This window comes from Aegilops tauschii, chromosome 4 (genome assembly GCF_002575655.3).
Source record: "Aegilops tauschii subsp. strangulata cultivar AL8/78 chromosome 4, Aet v6.0, whole genome shotgun sequence".
Classification (NCBI taxonomy): domain Eukaryota; kingdom Viridiplantae; phylum Streptophyta; class Magnoliopsida; order Poales; family Poaceae; genus Aegilops; species Aegilops tauschii.
This window is the reverse complement of record NC_053038.3, coordinates 278,171,729-278,188,016: the sequence shown is the minus strand read 5'-3', so window position 1 is coordinate 278,188,016 and position 16,288 is coordinate 278,171,729. Positions and strand designations below refer to the sequence as shown.

General features: G+C 46.3%; 1 long non-coding RNA gene across 4 annotated transcripts; it reads left to right on the top strand.

The window, feature by feature from the left end:
* The first annotated feature begins 7,420 nt into the window (after window positions 1-7,420).
* On the top strand, window positions 7,421-11,670 carry LOC109770297 (uncharacterized). Of its 4 annotated transcripts, XR_005754346.2 has the most exons (5): window positions 7,421-7,579; window positions 7,671-7,892; window positions 8,201-8,285; window positions 9,816-9,904; window positions 11,245-11,670. It is a non-coding gene; the product is annotated as an uncharacterized lncRNA (long non-coding RNA). The 4 variants fall into 4 exon arrangements; XR_005754347.2 differs by lacking the exon at window positions 8,201-8,285 and having other exon boundaries at window positions 7,422-7,579; XR_002234520.3 differs by lacking the exon at window positions 7,421-7,579 and having other exon boundaries at window positions 7,586-7,892.
* Window positions 11,671-16,288: the final 4,618 nt, after the last annotated feature.

The following is a 16,288-nucleotide window of genomic DNA, read 5'->3' as shown; positions in this document are numbered from 1 at the left end:
TTTGCCGAACTGGGTATTCGTTTCTTTCATTGGTTTTCCGGTCTTTTCACTTTTCTCTTTCTTTTTTCTTTTTTTGTTTCTTTTCCTTTTCCTTTCTTTTTGTTTTTCGTTTTTTCTTCTTTTTTTTCAACACAAGTTCGCAGTTCTATAAAATGTTTAGGATTTTCCGAAAAAGCAAAGAAATGTTCCTATTTTTTTAGAAAATGTTCTTGTTTTTTTAAATTGTTTCATAATTTCTAGAAATACATGGCAAACAACAATAAAGCCTTTAGTCCCAAAAAAGTTGGGGTAGGCTAGAAGTGAAACCCATAAGATCTCGCAACCAACTCATAGCTCTGGCACATGGATGGCAAACTTCTACGTACCCCTGTCCATAGCTAGCTCTTTGGTGATACTCCAACCCTTCAGGTCTCTCTTAATGGACTCCTCTCATGTCAAATTCGGTCTACCCGCCCTCTCTTGACATTCTCTGCACGCTTTAGCCGTCCTCTATGCACTGGAGCTTCTGGAGGCCTGCGCTGAATATGCCCTAACCATCTCAGACGATGTTGGACAAGCTTCTCTCCGATTGGTGCTACCCCAACTCTATCTCGTATATCATCATTCCGTACTGGTCCCTTCCTCGTGTGGCTACACATCCATCTCAACATACGCATCTTCGTCACACCTAACGGTTTTAGTTCTACTTATCCTAAAGCCTTTCGATTCCAAGGTTTGTCTCCATAACTCTAACTTCCTATTTACCCCCGTCCGACTATCGTCAACTAGCACCACATCATCCACAAAGAGTATACACCATGGGATATCTCCTTTTATAATTTCTAGAAATACATGAAAGTTTTAAAAAATGTTCGTGTTCTTGAAATAGTTTCAAAATTTGAAAAAATATCATGTTTTCTGATTTTCGTTCATCAATTCAATAAATGATGGGAATTTAAAAAAATGTTCCTGTTTTTTAAACTGTTCAGAATATTAAAATATGTTCCTGTTTTTAAATGATGTTCGGGAATTTCAAAAATTATGCATGCTTCTAAAAAACTGTTCAACAATTCAAAAAATGTTACCAATATCGAAAACTATTCAGAATATTAAAAATTATTTCACAAATCCAAATATTGTTCGTGTTTTAAAAAATGTTCTGAAATTTCAAAAAATGTTCCTGCTTTAAAAAAATTATTTAACAATTCAAAAGATGTTCACATTAATAAATTTTCTTCTCAAACTTCTGTAAATGTTCGAGTTTTTAAAAATGTTCGGGAATTTCAAAATATGTTTGAGCTTTACAAAAAATGTTCCCATTATCCAATTTTTTTCTCAAAAGTCAATAAATGTTCAGGAATTCCAAAATTAGTTTTGTCAAAATATGTTCACGTTTTTTATTTTTTGAAAATTTTCAAAAAAAATTCTTCTATTCAAACTTTGCGCGTTGCTACAAAAAATAACAATTTCCAAGAAAAGTTCAGACAATATCAATAAAACTGTCCGGATTCTGCCTTGGTGTTAGTTCTTATACTTCCACGCTCCGAGGTTTTCACTATCAGTTGTTCGGTCTACTGGTTATCCGCTCTGTGGGTTCACCGTCACAATACGTTTATGCCCAGTCGTAATACGCTTTTACGATTCATATAGACAAAATTATAATATAAACGAGGTGGTACTAATAGCATGGTCGTCCGTCCGACCTAGTTCGCCTATCGCACATATCAACCCAATCTGTTCCCAACAAAACCCGATCTATCTCGACCAGCATATGGTTATCGCAAGCAGAGCGATGGCGATGTCCGACGCAGCGCTGAATGTTGAGTATGTATTTTGTACTGCATGCATATTGGAGTTATGACCCATCTCCTAGTCTTGTATAGTTGAGATAAGGCCTTTCCTTGTATTATATATGCGTGCACAGCACCCCAATCAATCATCGTATTGCCAATCATCTGTCTACATGATATCATCCTTTTCGATCTAACCGTAGGGTAGCCGCCGCCGCGGCGGCGCCTCTCCGCGCTGCCGCCGCCGCGCCCCACCTCCCCTCGCTTCCGCCTCCCGCTGCAGCAGCGCTCGCTTTGCAATCCGCCGCATCCCGCTGTTTCGCTCGCTAGCCGCCTCCGCGTTGCCACCCATCGCTAGCTAGCACGTTGACTCATTGCTAGCTTGACCCATTGCTAGCCAGCTCGTTGACTCATCGCTAGCCAGCCCGCGCGCCTCGTGTAGCTGCTATTCCATCCCGCGCTGCCGCTCCGTCAGCCGCAGCGCCGTCTCCCGCTGCAGCCGCGCCATCGCGCGCCGCCGCCGCGCAGCGCCTTCTCGCGCGCGCCGCTGCAGCCGCCGCCGTGCAGCGCCTTCTCGCGCGCCGCCGCCGCCGCCGCGGCGACGCGCCTCCCCGCGGCGCCTCCGCCGCCCCCTTCCTCTTCGCGCCGCTTCTGACGCCTTCCATGGACTCTCCGGGCTACTTCACCATCTGTGGTGGAACTGCTCTACCGACCGCGCTGATCCAGTCGCGTCCTCCCGCACCCGCCGGGTGTTACCCGTTGTCGCCACAAGCGCCTCCCCCGCAGCACCCGCAAGGGGGAGGGGGCCGACGCAACCGGCGTGGCGGCAGTCGCCGCCGCCTGTAGCAGCGGCGGGCCCAGGACGCCGGGGGCGCCACACTATCAGCAGGCTCTCCCCGCTGGCCACCAGGCGTTCATCGGCGCGCCCTTCCAGCTGACTGGCGCCGGCTACGGCGCCCTCCTTGCGCCGCCGCCCCTCGGTGGTTATGGCCCGCCCGTCCCGGCGCCGCCCTACGGGGGCCTTCCGCCGCCGCCGGTACCTGTGCAATGGGACCCCACCCTCCTCGCCGCCCAGCACTCCGCGCCGTCGCCGAGTAGCTCTGTCAGTGGAGGCGACTGGTACATGGACTCAGGTGCTACTGCGCACATGGCAGCTCATCCCGGTAACCTAACCTCCTCCACTCCCGTTCACACACCCACTCGTATCACTGTCGGCAACGGCTCCTCCTTACCTATTACTCACATCGGTAGCACTAACTTTCCCTCCACTTCCACACCCATCACTATGTCTAATGTTCTTGTTTCACCAGATTTAGTCACGAACCTAGTTTCCGTTCGTCGCCTTACTTGTGAGAACCCACTTACTGTTGAATTTGACGGTGTTGGCTTTTCTGTGAAAGACACCCGTACCCGGATGGTCCTTCACCGGTGGGACAGTCCCGATGAGCTCTACCCCGTGCACGCCGGCGCCTCCACCTCCACACCCGTCGCCCTTGCCGCCGGCATTGACCTTTGGCACGCTCGCTTGGGTCACCCCAACCACACCGTCTTACATCAAATTCTTAGGAGTTTCTCTTTCTCATGTGATAAGCTTGACGAGCACTCTTGTGAGGCTTGTCGCTTAGGCAAGCACGTTCGTCTTCCTTTAGTGCGTCTTCCTCAGTTTCCACTTTTCCATTTCAATTACTTCATAGTGATGTTTGGACATCTCCCGTTGTGAGTAACACGGGCTATCTTTACTACTTGGTGATTTTAGATGATTACTCTCATTATGTGTGGACTTTTCCCCTTCGTCGTAAATCCGATGCTTTAGCCACACTCACTGCCTTTTACTCCTATGTCACCACCCAGTTCGGTCGCCCCATACTCGCACTCCAAACTGATAACGGAAAAGAGTTTGACAACGTCGCTCTCCGCACACTTCTCGCCTCTCACGGCACCACCTTCCGTCTGACTTGCCCCTACACTTCCCAGCAGAACGGCCGCGCCGAGCGCATTCTCCGCATTCTTAATGACTGCGTTCGCACGTTACTCTTTCACTCTAATGTGCCCGCTCGGTTTTGGCCCGATGCCCTCGCTACCACCACTCTTTTAGTTAACATTCGTCCATGTCGCCCTCGGTGGAACTACGCCCCTCACCACCTTCTCTTCGGCACACCACCGTCCTATGATGGTCTTCGCATCTTCGGTTATCTCTGTTGTCCTAGCACCGCGTCGACCACGCCACACAAGCTCGCACCACGATCCGTCCCCTGCGTCTTCCTTGGCTACCCTCCTAACACCAAAGGTTACCGGTGCTATGATCCTGTTAATCATCGTGTGTACACCTCGAGGCATCTGTACTTTGTCGAGACGGTGTTTCCTTTTTTTCAGGTTCCTCCGGCTTCGGCCCCTTCGGCGCCGGCCCCCGCGTCCCCTTCGTGGAGCGATGCGCGGCGGCCGCCCCCGACGCCCCCCCGGCACGGCGCCTTCTGCCGCCACCACCTGGCTTCATGACTCCCTTCCCCGAGGTCGAGTCCGAGCGAGCTCCCGGGTCCCCGTCTCCCTCATACGAGGATGAGCCCGGCACCCCGCCCGCCACCCCTGCGACGGGCTCGACGTTAACCTCGCCCGTCGCCTCTTCCGCCGCCGCACCGGGTGCCCCCGCTGCCCCGGCCCCCGCCACCGCCCCGGCCCCTGCCGCCGCGGCACCCACCGGCCCTGCTGCCCCGTCACTTGACGTCGACGCCCTCACCCGTCCCCACCTCCACTCGTGCTACCATTCGGGATCCCCACTGGCTAGGTGCGATGCAGGAGGAGTTCGACGCCTTACAGCGCAACCGCACGTGGCAGCTTGTCCCGTGACCCCCTCGTGCCAACATCATCTCTGGCAAGTGGGTGTTTCGACACAAGACTCGCCCGAACGGTTCTCTCCAGCGCTACAAGGCTCGGTAGGTGGTTCGTGGTTTTCGGCAGCGCGCAGGCGTGGACTTCACCGACACCTTCGCCCCGATTGTCAAACCGGGCACGATTCGCGCCGTTCTTCAGCTGGCGGTCTCGCGCGCCTGGCCTGTGCACCAGTTGGATGTCTCCAACGCCTTCTTGCACAGCCATCTCGCTGAGCAGGTGTTCTGTGAGCAGCCCACTGGTTTCGTCGACGCCGAGCACCCTGACTTCGTGTGCTTGCTCTCCCGGTCTTTTTTACGGGTTGAAGCAGGCACCTCGGGCTTGGTACCAGCGTATCGCAGCCTTCTTGCAGTCTCTCGGATTTCGGTCCACTCGCTCCGATGCTTCACTCTTCGTGTATCATCAGGGAGTTGACACTGCATATCTGCTGCTCTACGTCGACGACATCATCCTCACGGCGTCCGCCCCTGACCTCCTTCAGCGACTGACTGCTCGTCTTCGTGATGAGTTCGCCCTCAAGGACTTGGGGCCCCTACACTACTTCCTCGGCATCGAGGTGGTCCGACCGACTGACGGCTTCTTAATGCATCAGCAGAAGTACGCCCACGAGCTCCTGGAGCGTGCCGGTATGCTTAACTGCAAGCCGGCGCCCACCCCCGTCGACACGAAGGCGAAGGTCTCTGCTCTCTCGAGGGGTCTCTTGCGTCCGATGGAGCGTTTTATCGCTCTATTGTCGGTGCTTTACAGTACTTGACGCTGACTCGCCCCGACCTGCAGTACGCTATCCAGCAGGTGTGCCTCCATATGCACGCCCCGCGTGACTCTCACTGGACTCTGGTGAAGCGTATTCTCCGTTACATACGCGGCACCATGTCTTTGGGACTCACCCTGACGGCCTCCGCCTCCACCGACCTCGTGGCCTATTCGGATGCCGACTGGGCTGGCTGCCCCGACACGCGACGCTCTACGCCAGGCTACTGCGTCTACCTTGGGCCCTTGTTGATCTCTTGGTCTTCGAAGCGGCAACCCACGGTCTCCCGCTCCAATGCGGAGGCAGAGTATCGCGCCGTGGCTAATGTCGTGGCCGAGTGCTCTTGGCTACGTCAGCTGCTCCAGGAGTTGCTTTGTGATGTTCACCAGGCCACTCTTGTCTACTGCGATAACGTCAGCCCGGTCTACCTCTCCGCCAACCCGGTGCACCATCAACGGACGAAGCATATTGAGCTCGATATTCACTTCGTACGCGAGCAGGTTGCCCTTGGTTGTGTTCGGGTTCTCCACGTGCCGACGACGCAACAATTTGCTGATGTGATGACTAAGGGATTGCCTACTACCTTCTTCGAGGAGTTCCGGTCCAGTCTCTGTGTCTCCGGCGACGCTTCGACTGCGGGGGGGTGTTGAGTATGTATTTTGTACTGCACGCATATTGGAGTTGTGGCCCACCTCCTAGTCTTGTATAGTTGAGGTAGAGGCCTTCCCTTGTACTCCCTCCGTTCCCAAATATAAGTCTTTTTAGAGATTCCAACAAGTGACTACATACGAAGCAAAATAAGTGAATCTATACTCTAAAATATGTCTACATACATCTGTATGTTGTAGTCCATTGGAAATGTTTAAAAGACTTATATTTAGGAAGTGAGGAAGTATTATATATGCATGCACCAGCACCCCAATCAATCATCGTATTGCAAATCATCTGTCTACACTGAAGGCGACCCCATCGTGCCCCCACACCCGCCATCTCCCGCCATCGACTCGGAATTCTCTGACATCTCAATCTACCATCAGGTACCTACAGAGGAAGTCCACAGGCGTATCCTGATCGAGTAGTGGCGTTAATGAATGTCTCTTTGGCCTTTACTGAACAAAAGATGAAACGCTTAGAAGGTGCATGCATAGGAGTCGACGACAAGTACCAGCTGCCGGGCGCCAACTTCATCATCCCATCATGTTTGGTATGTACGCAAGGAATTGATAAGTACCGGCTGGCTGCAGTTTCATCATATATGCTCATGTTTGGTTTGATCTCTGCATGCACACATACGTATCTCATGATGGAGGAAAGTAAATGGCGTGAATTTATGCAGGTTTAATCTATGCCCATCCTCAACAAACCTGATGTCTGATTATCACCCAGAGTATAATCTAGGTCTCTATTCTCAATAGAAATTCTACTAATTTTTGTATGAAGCAACCATATATGGTTGGGGTGAGTTCATATACACGGCTTGATTATGTTCCATGCTTAGCTTGCAGACGCACATAATAAGTTATTAAATAAATTTGTACTTATAAGTTGCACAATGATGTCATAATTATAGTTTCAGATGGTGGATTTAAGACAACTGACATAGAGACACAATAAGCCTCAAGGTCAACTCATATGCTAACAGGTGCTACATCACAAAGATTTACTATGTTGTGTACTCATAATAAGTGTCGAAGAAGTGTATCATGTCTGAGCATAAATCATTGAGAAAAATCTTCCATTATTTTCCTTAGTGATATGATCATAGATAGCACAACTTACACCTTGGGGATAGTTGAGAAGTAGTTGCCCAAAGATATAGACCTTTTCAGCATACTGTTACCATTCATTTAGATGTCAATATTTTTTAATACAAATAAGCATAGAGTACAAGAATATATTTTCATACAAATTTATTGACATATATATGCTGCAATCATGGTGGGAAGAAATATAGGCGGCCACACGGGTGGGGGTTAAAATATAGGACATTGACCTGTGTATGGGTGGGGGAGGTGGTCTTAGCAATGCTTATTGAGGCTAGGTGGTGTGATAACTTTTTATCCCGTTGCAATGCACGGGCATTTTTGCTAGTTTATATAAAATAAAAATCTCTCAGCTCAGTCGTTCCCCTCCAACATCCTTATCCATCCGCATGCACCACCTCTTCCATTAGGTGGCTGATTAAGATCTCACCGCTTGCAATCACCACATTGATGCCCAAACCATCACAAATGATTCATTCCTTCCTATTTCTCTTCGTGTAGGTACTGGCGCAGTTTGACGTTGAGCCAAGTACGCGGACGCGTCCATCGCGTTCTCGAGGATGTGGATCCTCGACGACCTCGTGGAGTCCGGCAGAGAGTTCTCAAGGGTTTCGGCCAAGATGGTGACCTCTTCTTGGCCTACGGCTAGATGTCCATGGCACAGGTGTTGTAGTTTGGCCGAGTGGAGGAGGCTGCGAGGGAAATCACCGTGTCACCTGCCGAGTGAGTTATTAGATCTGACATCTGGAAAATACAAATAGCAGCGGATGACCATGAGATGCTGGCCTCCTCATTGTTCTTGCTGTCAGGCCACTACTAACTTTAAGTGCGAACTGAATATTTTTCTTGCACTTTATCCATAGCAACTCCATAGTATTTTTAATTTGTTGTTTGCAAGAAATGATGCCTTTTCTCTTAAAAAGGCCTCATGCACCGGAAGTTGGTTCTTATGTGTCAATTATTTTCTTAAACTGCAAAGGCCTTACCTTGTGTGTGCTAATCCGTCACCCTGGATATTTATTTTGTTATAGGTTTGTTGAGCAGCTCACCTGTGTCAGCGAGATGCCATTGATTTGCTTATATCTAGTCTTTCTTTTAAGTTATTGATGAAGAAGGGTATGTTTCTTTCTATTGTGCCGGCGTCATATAGATTTGACAAAGTATTAGTTTCTTCAAATTGTGAAGTAAATCCTAATGTGCGAAACTCTAGTCTGATAGTATGTTCTTGTCTATTGTGCTGGCCTCATAAAGATTCGCCTGAAATAACATGTGCATAAAGGAAACTACATGAAGAAAGTTATCAATCTATTTTAGACTAAGAACATTGGTAACATTCACACCCTTAATCTAATAAGTATTCTTCTTATCATGGTCGATGTCAATCAAATACTGTACTTACCTTGGCCGATACAAATAGACGGTCGGACTATTTATGTCATAAGCTACTGATCCACTAATTATCTAGGTAACATCCTTTTTCTCCTGGCCTTCGATTTTGGTCCTTCATCTTCAAGCATAGTTTTTTTGGCTTCTGCTTTAACATGTTTCTTGTTCCCACAAACACCTTTTTCCTTTTGTTCAGGCATATTCGTCTCAATGCATTCATCCTCTGACTCATCTGATATTACAACAGATCTCAGTATCCTTTTAGTGCCACTGCGGAGCTCACGTGATGCCGATGATATTTTGTTTTGACTCTTATCTTTATTTAATGCAATCCTAGTGCTGTCATGTGGTTCCTCTTCCACAGGCACCAGTTCACATGAAAGTTTGCTAGGTGAAACTTTATTATTCTATGACTACAAACATATACATTTTCAAAAACTAGACACATTTCTAAAATCTGAAGTGCGTATATAGTTAAAAAAATCAATCACCTTTATGTCTGGCATATTTTGCTTCTTCATTAACATGGTGTCCACCTCATCATCCATCAATTCCTATGAAACATATATAAGATAAATTAGTTAAGGAGTTCTGAAGATGGTAAAAAGTTAAAGCAGCTTTACCTCCTCGGCTTTATTGTCCAAATAGAGCATCTCAAGCCTATCATCAGGCACAAATGTTCTTTTTACTGTATAGTTTTGTGTGCCAAGTGTGAGATTATTACCATTGAGCTTGAATCTAAATATAAGTTTTCTTCCACATAATTGTTGAATAATCTTTGGCGCTTCTTCTGATTTCCCATCCTGTGTGTCCAACAACTTGGATGTAGATGTATTAAGCAATCTTGCAGCCTCCTCGTCAAATAAAGTGCAACTTGTAGTAGATGTATGGTCACTAATTTGGAGTCGAACACGATACCTAACATACGATTCATGTTAGTGGAGAGTAAATATAATATAACAGTTCCTGTTCATATTTTAGTAATGTAATATGCTTACCGAGGTGTGACCTTTTCTGGATATATACCACAACTCTTGCAATAATAATTGTAGGTTTCCTTGGTAGCCAATTTGTGACACTTATCACATGACATGTACCACCGTTAAATATTTTCTTGCAGACGATCCACTGTAGCTATTGTTATGAGCACAAAATCCTAAAAAAGACAACGTTAGCATTTGGGTGGGGTGCGGGATTAAGAGGCATATATAATCACAATATGGTTTTGTTGTAACTAATATTAAATGAATTGTCATACAGGTCTTATCTCGTATCACGGAGATTGATGGTATCATTTATTGGAATTCTGATGCATTACCTGGTCTGACTGGTTTCCGTGCCTCATTGTAGTAAGTTCTTGTAATGTTCTCCTCTTATAAAACATCTGTTCTTCTTGTGTTCCTTGATTACTTATAAAACATCTATACTCATAATTGTTGGTAAGGTTTCTTCTGTTGAGTCACTACACATGTATGAAGTACATAAGAAACCTTGAATCAACCTGAATCACTAATTATGAGTGAAAAATAAATAAACTGGTGGTGTTTCATACCTATCAAGAAGTTCTTGTGTTTCTGGTATATCCAGATCTATATATATATATATATATTCTTACCGCACTCATTTACTTTGGGCACAAACCTATTTAATCAATCAGTTAGAATTTGTAAATGATAAGAATTCCATGTAAGTCTATGCACTTACCATTAAATCTCTGCACCATCGTTGATGTGATAATAAGGACAGTTTGGCTGCCGATTACATCCTCGGTCAAAAAATAAGCAGACTTTCCCCATAACATGATTCTGGTTTTAACACCCCTAAATAATTGAATCCTAGAAGTTAGTGCTAACCACATGGGGGAGGTTTAGTTAAATTTGAGACATGCATATGCATATGGACTTACTCTGGCATTAGGATTTCAATCTCATGGATATATGAAGGTTGTGGGTTCCTTTTTGTTATTCTTGTCTCCACTGGCTTCATTCGAGTCAGTAGTCTAATGACATCTGCATATTTGGAGATTAGTGATATAAAATTAGAAATATCAATTATTTGGAGGTCGTAATTACAACTATAAACATACCTGAGCATTATGTGTCCTTGTCTGCCCTTTCTCTAGTGTGTCCATGGTAGCAAACTCGAAGTAATAATCTGGGAAAACTTTCAAAGAGCCTTTACCTTTACCTTTGTATTGTATGCAAATAATATTTTAACTTCATTGCTCAGTGGCCTATATTTCGTGGATTCCATGACCTGAAAATTGCTGAATGCATAAATATATTTTTCATTGATCTTTGATCTAAAAGTGTCTATAAGATTCTTCCAGATAATAGCATGGATTGTTTCACCCTGTTAAAAGAATCAAATATGGTTGGTTACTTGCTTCATATGACAGAATAATTCTAATTTAATATATTAGAAAACAGACCTGCTCGTCCATCAGTATCATATCTAGGCTAATAAACTCATCGGTCGTAGGATTCACTGAATCCCACATTCTCATTACTTTCACTTGAATATTCCAATTCTGTCCCCTTGTAGTTAAGTCACTCAACTTCTTGTATGCCATATTCTTATGTCTTCAAAATTAACAGGGAACAATTTATCAATTGATATAGTATTTATGAAGATTGTATACATAAAAAGTAAGCTTGCGAAATAACAATTACCAAATCTGATGAATCAGGCCAGGAGTGCTTTGGCGTCATTTCTTCCGGCGTCAATTCGAGCCGGCATCGCTTCGTCGGGCGTCGAGCGTGCTTTCGCGTGATTTGCCGAGCGTCCAGTCAAGCGGCTGGAGGTGGTTTTGCGTTTGGATGTTGAGTCTCATGTGGCGTGTTCAAGTCATCGGCACCGGCTTGTAATTGTTTGGTGGGTCCTTGTGCGTCCGTGTGTACTTATTTATATATGGGTTGTATTTGGTTGTGGTGGCCGAGACTGGTCAGAAATCAGATGCCAACACCGTGTGCAAATCAGACTTGTTTTATTTGCGTGTATTCGTTCCTGATCTGGAACTTTCCTCACATGAGGTGGTTGCCCTAGTTAGTTAATAATAGGTTCCTTATTTGTTTAGGTTTGACTAATATTCTTCATAAGCATTGCCTTAATTCTACATTTTGTTAAGAGTAAATATAGATGTGATAATATAAGAAAAAATGGAGAATATTTAAGATAAGATTAAGAGTGATGCTACATGACCAAGTAGCTATAAATGTAAGTATAGCGATATAGGCAAAAGGTACAAGCCAAGAGCAATGCAGAGCTAAACTTCTTCAGGACCATTGGTGTTATCCAACCTTATGGTAAGAGTAAATATAGATCTGATGCGTAGAAAATGAAGGGCAAAGGAAAATAAGCTGCAGAGTGACGGTATATGAACAACTACCTGTCAATATAAGTACACTGATAAAGGACAGCAGGTACTTACAAGAACAATGCAGAGCTAAAATAATTCATTGGCATTGGATATATTCTACACTAATGTAACCATTCATACAGATTAGAAAATTTGGAGCGAACAATTGATAAGCAAGCTATCATGCATACTGCTATCACATAATGAACCAGGTATGAATGCAAGTATAGTGATACAGGACAACAGGTACTAACAAGAGCAAAGCAGCGGGCAGCATATTTGCGATATCCTGTCGTTCTTTTCAAACTGGAATTCTTCTTCAAGCTGATTTCCTGCAAAAAAGATTCGTAAGGCGCATGCGAAAAAGTCGAAGTTCAAATTGTCATGTGATATCATAGACAGTACCTCATCCTGGGAACGAGACCAGTGCATAACAATGTTTTTCCATTCAGTGTCTTCTAAATTTAGCATAGGATACTTCACCGAAAATTCGTTTATAGACTTGCCATCAAAGTGTGATTTCCTCAGGTAACACCGATACTGTTGCAATGCTTCCTTGAAAAGCGCAAGCAAGATTTGCTCGTCATGACTATCCAGATTGACCCTCGCCTACTTACAACAATGTAATGTAAATCATTGATGTGTTCAATCAGCAGAGAACAGGAAAATAATCACCATGAATAATAGCACTTACACGTAAGTGGGACAGGAAGATGTGAAAATGGTGTTTTTCTTCATTATAATCTTCCCATGATGTGAAAATGGTGTTTGTCTTTAAAACTGGGAATAACTGGAATGGGGTTCCAATCTGCAGGAATTGGCCATCTCTGTGGTTGGGATAGGTCTTCGGCCGGTGGACTTGCTGTACTTTTTGCTGGAGTGGGATTTTTCTGTGGTACGGCTGGTGCTATGGCAACTGAAATCGGCATACGTTTTGCTGGAGTGCAGGTCCTGTGTGGTGGGGCTAGTGGTGTGGCCAGTGAAGTATGGGTACAGTCTGCTGGAGTCGGTCCTACGTTTTGTGTCACTGGTTGTACAGCCAATATAAGTGGGGTGCTGTCTGATTTCTCCGACACCACCACGTTTTTCAAGGACTTTGCTGGTGCTCCTTCAGGTTCGGCAATCACCCTCTTCCTTTTTGATGTCTGATGCACAAGAACAGCATTTGAGTGGAAAAACATGGTATGATGATAGATGGAATATGTATTGATAATGGATGGGCATGGCATCTTCACATATATGATGAGTAAACTAAGCAGATGGCGGTGCAACAAAGTAGAAGAAATGCAAGACAACATATGCAAGATACGCACAATCAATAAAACCTTGCCAAATTAGAACAGACACCTTGATGGGTGAACAGGACAGGCCTCTGCCTTTGACTCCTCGAGGTTAGAATAGTCATTAGGATCATATTCTGAACAAGAATCTACAGGTGGGGAACGTATGAGTCTCATTGCATCCATAATGGCACTCAATGCCTTGGTGCCAATTTTGTAAGTCGTTGTAGTGTTCCACAATATTCTTCTGATTCACGGATTCTGATATTCACTGTAATTACGTATAATATCTGAGAACCATGAAAACATAAATAGTAGTGAGATTATCATTGTAATGCAGAGGATATTCTAATATAGGGGCGCTCCTGTAAACCCTTGTGTGCTATCACTGGATTCTGATGAGAGAGCTCATATGTGCTGTCATATGGTCCATGCATTAATATAATCTGGCACAAGTACACAAAAAATAGGTTTCAGAAGTAAGAATAGTTGGCAGATGATAGGTTCATAATATACTGTACAGAGAGTTTATTGCCAAACCCTGATAACAAGAGCACACAACAACTAGGAAGGTCGTAGTGTACATAAATGGGGTACACCATAACTAAGGGAGTCCTGAACTAAGGGGTCCTCGGGCGTCCGGCCTGTTGGACATGGGCTGGACTAATGGGCTGTGAAGATACAAGACCGAAGACTCTCTCCCATGTCCAGATGGGACTCTCCTTGGCGTGGAAGGCAAGCTTGGCGTCCAAATATGAATATTCCTTTCTCGGTAACGGACTTTGTACAACCCTAGTCCCCTCAGGTATCTATATAAACCGGAGGGCTTAGTCCGGAAAGATATATAGTCATACAGGCTAAACTTCTAGGGTTTTAGCCATTACGATCTCATGGTAGATCAACTCTTGTAATACTCATATTCATCAAGATCAATCAAGCATGAAGTAGGGTATTACCTCCATAGAGAGGGCCCGAACCTGGGTAAACATTGTGTCCCCCGTCTCCTGTTACCATCGACCTTAGACGCACAGTTTGGGACCCCCTACCCGAGATCCGCCGGTTTTGACACCGACATTGGTGTTTTCATTGAGAGTTCCACCGTGCCGTCCTCAAAAGGTTTGATGGCCCCTTCAATCATCTACAACAATGATGTCCAAGGAGAAGTCTTCCTCCCCGGATAGATCTTCGTGTTCGATGGCTTTGCACTATGGGCCAACTCGCTTGGCCATCCGGAGCAGATCGATAGCTACGCCCCTGGCCGTCAGGTCAGATTCGGGAGCTTGAACTATGTCGCGGATACCCGCGGAGACTTGATCTTCGACGGATTTGAGACCACGGTAGTCGCTCCCCGTCACCACGATGAACATGACTTAAATCTGTCATCAGACCATACCCAGGAGATAGCACCTGTAACTGCTCTGGGCCTAGATCCGGAGTAGATCGCACCATCCGAAGACGGGAAGCTCAACCCCGCCACGGATACCGCAGTCCCAGCGGCGTCAGAGCCACACACAGACCCAACCTCGAGTGGGATCTATGTCACCGGAGCCTCGGACTCGTTTTCGGCTACAGGTTCTGAACCGTGTGCGTCCACGTGCGTCGAGCTCGATCAGTCATCGGTCATTGAATTCAGCGCCGCGGACATTTTTTCACACTCACTTCTGGGCGATGTGTTAAACTCGTTAAAAGCGCTGTCCTTAGCGGAGGGGTCACATCCGAACTATATCTGGTTCGAACTGGAGGCTGATGACGGGGAATTTCGCTTCCCACTCACCGCCCACTTTATAGCCACTGTCGAAGATTTAACCGACATGCTCGATTATGGCTCCGAAGACATCGACGGTATGGACGACGATGCCAAGGAGGATCAGGGCCGAAACCCGCCGTTTACCGGACGCTGGACGGCCACCTCTTCTTACGACGTATACATGGTGGATACGCCTAAAGGAATTAACGACGACGACAAAGAAGATCCAGTTGAGGATGAACCTCCTGTGATACAGCCAAAATACCGGTGTCAGTGGCGCCGCTCTAAGTCACGTCGTGGAAAAGACAGCAATACCGGCACGGGAGAAAACAATACTCCGGACGATGCCAAAAATAATGAAGACCCCATTGAGATAACTTCCGAACAGGAGGAACGGGAAAACGGGCAAGTTAGCCCTGATGAACAGGCCATAAACGACGACTCGAAGGACAGTAATTATCTTCCACTCTCCTAGGATGAGGTGATCCTCGGCAACGAGGATTTTATTGTGCCTGAGGAACCTCTCGAGCAAGAGCGCTTTAAGCGCCGGCTAATAGCCACTGCAAGGAGCCTGAAAAAGAAGCAACAGCATCTTCAAGCTGACCAAGATCTGCTCAACGATAGATGGACTGATGTCCTAGCAGCCGAAGAATACGGCCTCAAGCGCCCAGCCAAAAGCTACCCGAAGCGCAAATTGCTACCTCATTTCGATGATGAGGCGTCGGAGCCCATACCATCATCGCGCAATGCGGCTGACCGACCACCACGCGGCCGGGATAAAGCGGCAACTCAAGCCGAACACCAGCCCGCCCCGCCTCATCGTAAAGGCAGAGATAAAACAGCTCGTGGTTATACACATGATCTTCGGCAGGAACTGGACAATAGAGCAGGACATACCAGATTGATCTACGGATCGCGAGGACGTGCCCCGACACGTAACGATGGCTATCTATTCGGACGTGACAAGCCTAGTCACGCCCGGGCCGAAAACCGCAGACGGACTCCATCGGAGCTACGTCGCGATGTGGCCCGATATAGAGGCGCCGCACATCCTCTTTGCTTCACTGATGAAGTAATGGAGCATGAATTCCCAGAAGGGTTTAAACCCGTGAATATCAAATCATACGATGGAACAACTGAACCCGCGGTGTGGATCGAGGATTTTCTTCTCCATATCCATATGGCCCGTGGAGATGACCTCCATGCCATCAAATACCTCCCGTTAAAACTCAAAGGGCCAGCTCGGCACTGGTTAAACAGCCTGCCTAAAAATTCTATTGGCAGCTGGGAGGATTTGGAAGATGCCTTCCGCGACAACTTCCAAGTTACATATGTCCGGCCACCAGAT